Below are 6,834 nucleotides of genomic sequence, written 5' to 3' on the forward strand. Positions count from 1 at the left end.
AGTTGAAAAATGAAATGTTTAACGTTTTGAAAAACAAAATCAAAACCAAAGAACCATTTTTTGGATGAAGAAAAATGGCTATGTATGACGACATAAAAATGTGTAGAATTCACACCGTGTTCAAATCGATCGAACCGTTTTTGAGTTATGATGTCCACCAACTTCGATAACAAAGTTTCGATATAATTGCTTTGCTTGTCGGCATCTATATATTAAACAGTGTCCTGTTCTCATGCTTGCTTTAAAAAAAATGTCGATTCATTTTTAAGAAATGGAAAGTAAAATATTCAGGTTTTTGGAAAGTTTTAGAAATTCAAGTGATGTTATTTCAAATATCCTAAATTCAAGTTCTAATTACTAACATTTGAATGAGCCATAAAGTTTGCAAATCCGACATAACACTACATATGAGCAACTTATGATCAGGATTGTATGCCACCTCATCCGTGCTGTATACATTGGACGTAGTTTTTTTTAAGAGTGTTGTGTAACATACAACAGCACGCGTGACTGTGTATCGACATTCTTAAAAAAAAGTGAGGTAACGAGGTTCCTTTTTGTATTCACCAAATATTAAAATTTAGCGGGCGTCCTGCACGTGTCCTTTCTGTTGTAGAAGGCACACAGCTGTGTTATTGCGGCTTTTAAGTCACAAAGCTGTGAATTTCTTAAAGTAACGTATCAAGCGTCTCCACTAATCTCATCTCCCACAAATTAGCAACCTTTTATGAAGCCCTCAACAATCGTAATGTGAATCTGTTGTTAAGTTCATCCTACCACTTACTGACTGATGAAAAAGATCAATGACCAAAAATATACATTACTGGTGAAAGCGACTAGTACGATAAAACTGACGATTAAGTCAATATCAATGAAGAGCTCCTATGTTGCCAGTTCAATGATGGAACAAGCGATTAGTAAGAGGAAATGCAACCAACCCACTAGCATGGAATCGTGACTGGAAGAACAGCATGCGATAAGCACTTTTCACTCACCAATGGGATGTCTTGGAATAAAACTCATCAAGCGGAAGTCAAGTCAAGAGAGAGAGAAAACCACTTGAACTAGAAAGCAAGCACGTCTGGAGGACTCAGCAGCACCATACGAACCAATTACAGCGCCGGATGTGTACGGAAGCGAATAGCAAAATTGGATAAAATTTCTTCAACTGTTCCCAGTGGAAATCTTATGTTTCGCTGCTACCAGCGCCTTCCAGCAAACACAACCTACTTTACCTATTTGTAAGGTACATATTGAACAACTCCATTACAAGGGATCATCAATAGAATGAGAAGTCGGCAATTTGCATCTTTATTTATGAGATGGAGAAATTATAGGGTACCTACAAACTTGTTTTTCGTTTAATGATTATGTTAGAATTGAATTTGAATCAAAAACGTTTATTATTTTTTTCAAAACATTGGACAATTACCTAACTGTTAACACATCTAGGTTTTTATACATATTAACCTCTAAAAGTTGAGTCTCACTTATCTAACATATTGAAATGTGCGCTCAAGTTTCCAATTGTTTCAAATTGGAATCAAAATAATGTTTCTGAACTATTTTTGTAAATCCAAGCGATTTTCTGCAGTTTTTTCTTAATAAACAACAATGAACAATATTGTCGTTACGATTTTAATAGAGCAAAATGTGATTTGGGACTGGGATGGGCTGAAATAGTAGATAGAGCGCTGCGATGAATAAATGGTAAAAAAAAACTAGGAACGCAGCCAATATGAAGATAGGATCAAAATTTATGACGGCATTTCAATATTCAAATATGTTTCTTCCCGACTCAATTAGATAAAGAAGCACATATATTCCTCACAAACTATTAAGAAATCCACTTGTGTTACCGCTTCCACGTACCCAAAAGTATATATTTCCACGAAAAAGTCATAATTGAGTGTCACTAATATACGTTTGACAAGTACATGGAGCACTACTAATCCCCGGGATATACGTTGAGAGGTGGTTGATGTTTGCAACATCGACGGTGTCAATTATGAAGGAACGATGCACGGTGGTAAGTGGTTTTGTGGCTATAGCAAAGAAAAATGCTTTTGTCTTACTTTCAATGACGGTTGCAGCAGATTACTAACTCTGAAGGTCTGAGATCTGAACTAAATGCACTGTTCTTCGAGAGGTCAAAAGGGGGGACTGGCTGTGAACCATTCTACCGATTCATTTAACTTTTAGTTAAAACTTGACAGTTCGACTGTTATTTTTCCGTGGTTAAAAATAACCCTGCTTCGGAGCATGATTAAATTTTAAAGTTCGAAATCCATTTTGCTCCGAATAACTATCAATCTGTAAAAACTCGAATAGATCGGCTTCGGAGTAAAAATTTAACCACGATGGGAAAATAACCTTCCAACTATCAAATTTTAACTTAAAATTAAACGAATCGGTGGAATGGTTCACAGCCTATGATAGTTCGAGGGATCAAGAGGGTGAAAAAAAATTAAGTAAATGCATCAGATCGGCCATCGAATTTTTCAAGATTTTTTAAAATTCTTCTGTAATCTCAACACTTGTTTTTTGTCTAATAAATTTAAGAGAAGCAGAAACGAAACATAAAACAAAAATTTTGTTTGTAGTGAAATGAATAACAAATAAATATCATCAATTTTGGGCTTGCTTTAGAGTAGCAAAGAGTTAAAAATTATCATTAGGCATTGACTCTCTGTCCAAATGAATATGATCGGAAGCTTACTAATCATTGGCATTTACTTTAGGACCTCTGGTTTTCTAGAACTTGTTCCAGAGAAAACGCGATACTCCACACTTTTTAGAGCATTTATTGTGAGTTTTTTTTACTCGTTCCGAATAATAAAATTTAGATTCGTGGATCGTGCACTAGTATCCTCCACAGTTTGTAGGAGAGTGATTTCTGGACACGAATTCAAAAATCTTTGAGAAATGGTGAATCTTGATCCGCCAATTACTACCAACTTATTATATTGATCACGTTTGAGTCACTGAAACTTTCACATTGAGAACGTTTGACGTTAAATTTTGGACAGTTGATTCTAGGAACTTTTTTCAAATAGGCCTAACTGTATTTGGCCTAGACATTTGAAACGACTCAAACTCTCTCTATTCAGCATATTTCGTTCAACTGACGTTTACTACCAGATAGATCGCAATCTGTTCTTTCTGTTGGGTGCATTCGTTGACCAAAATAGGTAGAATTAAGAGCACAATCGCCATTTCAAAAACGAAGGTTAAAATCAATTTGGCCTATTTGAAAAAAGTTCCTAGGATTGTACTCTTAGTTTGAACAATTTGGGTCAACATAACGAATAGAATCGGTTTCATCTTGTAGTCATTACCAGTTTAACAGAGAGTTTTACTGCCTATGATCGCATATTTGTAACAATCGACAAAAGTAGGCATGGGGGAAATTGAACGTTTAAGTTTGTGATATGTATCAGTATGGAAATCCAATTAATTTTCTCAAAATCGTCAAATATTTTCAGAAAACTGTTTTTCAGTTGCTATCTTCCATAGCGTCATTTACATACTTGTTATTTGAGTGCAGATTAATTGCGACATTTTTCGGACAGAGAACACGACTTACCGGCGACAGATTTTTTCAGTGTACTGTTATGCGGTCACTTTGCTCAATGTAACAAAACAACTTGATGTTTTTTTCGGGTTTTCTAGACTAAACTTCCTGATTCCACTCAGTCAGCTTAAAGAGCTAACAATTTGGGGACGATTCCCAAGCCTAACTCAAAATTGAAAAAAATACAAATGTTACAAACATGCGATCATGGGCAGTTTAGCCGCTTAATATTTTGGTCGGGGTTCTGCTTAACAACTTATGAATTGATATGAAAAACTTTTCATTTTTCTCTTACGAACACTATATTGTGCATTGCAACAAAATGACAACTTCCATAATATTTTTCCAAGGCTCTCATAAATGTGTAAAAATTTATCCGCAGTACAAATGGCCTAGATTCTATCAAATCGCACGGCAATATACGGCGCAATATATACGCAATATCAAGCGGCAATGAAAAAAATCCAATTTTTTGGTCACGTTTTCGTGTGGCAGATGTAGTTGGCCACAAATCGCATCGGACATCGGTCAACGCCATAACTGAGGATGTTCTACAACAAATGTACCTACGCATGAATTGGCATAAAAAAAATTTCTGTTTTTCATTTGAGAACACAATATTACAAGTCAGTCAAAAAGCCGCTTGGTGCAGTTAGGCAGACTCCCGACCAAATAGCACGTGCTATCAAAGCATTCACCGCCATAATCCACCACGTGGCGGACAAATTTTCAAAAATATCAAAGTAATCAAATTTTTTTTCTGGAGGTATTTTTTTCTTAGATTTATCTTAGGCTATCTTTCGCTTATTTTTCGTTGCACCAAAAGCGGAGGAGCAAATTTATTTATTAGCGGTAGGGTAAAACGACCTATTATGGAGGGGTTAAGCACCGTTTCAAAATGAAATTAATTACAAAAATTCTTCAAAAATTACCTGTTGGTCGAATTTCATATTGTAGTAGTTGAATAGGATGCTCGTTAACTATAGTTTCGTAAATATTACGTGAATTGTGCTGAACTTATGTTGTTTTGTTTTTATCACAATAAAAACAAACTACCGCAATAATAGGACGCAGTTGCCTATCGTTGCGATATTTTTTGAAGGTCAGTCCTATTGTTGCGGTATTGCATGTAATTCTTATGGAGAGCGTTACCGCAACAATAGGACCTTAGCACTACCGCAATAATAGGCTCAAGGGATTAATTTTTAACGAAAAATGTTGATTTTTCATCATTTTGAACGAAATTTTGTCAAACAAAAGCTGTTCTAGTCGTTAATTCGAAGAGTATTAGCGTACCCACAATTGTTTTCAATGGTATTATATCCAGAATGGACTACTTTAACACTACCGCAACATTAGGGCATACCACAACGATAGGACGTTTTACCCTACCTACAATATTACAAGTCAGTGATAAAAGTTGATTAGTGCTGCTTTTTAGAACCAGAAAAAAAAATGAATTTCACTGATTATAATCAATCACGAGGTAGCAATCATAAATATGGTGCATTCAAAGCTTAGCTAAAAGCTAAAAGCTTGAACCAAATTTAGACGATTCGCCAAAAATTTCAAATCATAGATTTGTTGTACTTTTCAGCCTAAGAGAAAAGAAGCTCTCTGTGTATAGTTGGTCACTACCTTGGCTTGGGTTTTGATTTGTCCCAACAATACAGTCAAATTAGAGACACTTGCGAAATACATTGAAACTTGATATAAACTGGTGTCAAAAGCACTCAAGTCTTCACGAGCTAAATTTTAAATTTTTCAGTATAATACAACTTATTTTTATTAATTAATTTGGTTAATTTAAGTAAACGAAAGTTATACCCAACTTTAAATAAAAATGTTTGAAATAAATAGGTAGGTAGTACTTATAAGAACCACAAAAACCATTTACCACCAAAGAGTCGCTCAAACAACCCTTTTGACGATATACCCCGAGGCTCACCTTATCTTCCAACACTTTGTACGATCGCTTTTTCACATATGCTGCCACGGCCATGACATTTTTCATCATATACACAGCTTCAAAAAAAGAAATGAAATAAATGTTAGAAAAACAAAAAAAAAAGTAAAACCATTTATATCTACTTTTAAGATTTCAAGTCGCAAAACGTTCGACAGTGAATCGATAGGAAAAAAGATTACAATTAAGATTAGTTTGATACAAATTTGAGCACTGTAAAGAAACAACCAACTTATAATAGAGAAGAATGTAGACTTTAAACCGGCATCAGAAAATCCTGTAGCAAATCTATCAAGATTCTCTCCTCCATATATTTTTATTATTTGTGGTAGAAAAATTTTACTTTCTCGAAAAAGTTCCTTAAAAATGAATTTCCACCGTGTCGGTGCCACTAGTTTTAAAAATGCAGAATCCCCAATAAACCAAATGGAAACAAAGGAGGAGTCATACCAATTAAGCAAAGCCATTTGTTGGAAAATCGAAGATTTACAACGCAACAAGCTTTTCCGGCAGTTGGCTTTCCGGTGTATCTCATCATTTGTCACCATGCTTAGTGTAGTTGGTATTGGTACTGTACTATCTGCAACCAGCCACCCAAACAAAGTATTCCTGTACCATTTTGTAATTCATTTACTTTCCTGGTGGGTAGCTCGAGGGGTTAAGTATACATAATAAGGAACACGGTTTCTACGGACGAGTAAGGTAGTGTGCGAAAAATGCTCTAGATCTAGAGAACAGGGCTCTCCGTCACCGAATGATGTTGATGGCTAGAAGAATGTATAATTTCGTTCTTAATAAATTATTTTTTTAGCATAGATATACTTTTAAATATTAAATAGTGAGCTAGAACATGCAGAAAGTAATTATAAGAATGAAAATTGCTAACGCAAGCTAGAAAACTTCCAAATTCGATCAAGTTTAGTCAATACAAAAATTCATACATTCGAATAAGAAGAGGAGAAAGTCAAACTTAGTGTATTTTTGGAAAGGAAGCTGTTCCCATTCTTGGGGTGCAAGATTTGTAGCTAAAGGAAGACAGAAATTATCAACAACTTAGAATACTCAATTTTTGAATATGAAAAACTAAAAAATCTACCATTGTTATCCGATCGGGAATAAGACGAAAATTAAAGGCTAAAAACAAAAACAGCGTCTCAAATCAAATTGCTATAAATAATGAGTAAATCGTGCGCAAGGTTTTTTTTTTTGTACCCAAAAAAAGAAATTTTCATTCTATGGTTTAAGTTACATGCAGTGCGTTTGGGTGTGTGTGTGTGTCGTGTATGTGTGTAAT

Source organism: Armigeres subalbatus, chromosome 2 (genome assembly GCF_024139115.2).
Source record: "Armigeres subalbatus isolate Guangzhou_Male chromosome 2, GZ_Asu_2, whole genome shotgun sequence".
NCBI classification, from domain to species: Eukaryota; Metazoa; Arthropoda; class Insecta; order Diptera; family Culicidae; genus Armigeres; species Armigeres subalbatus.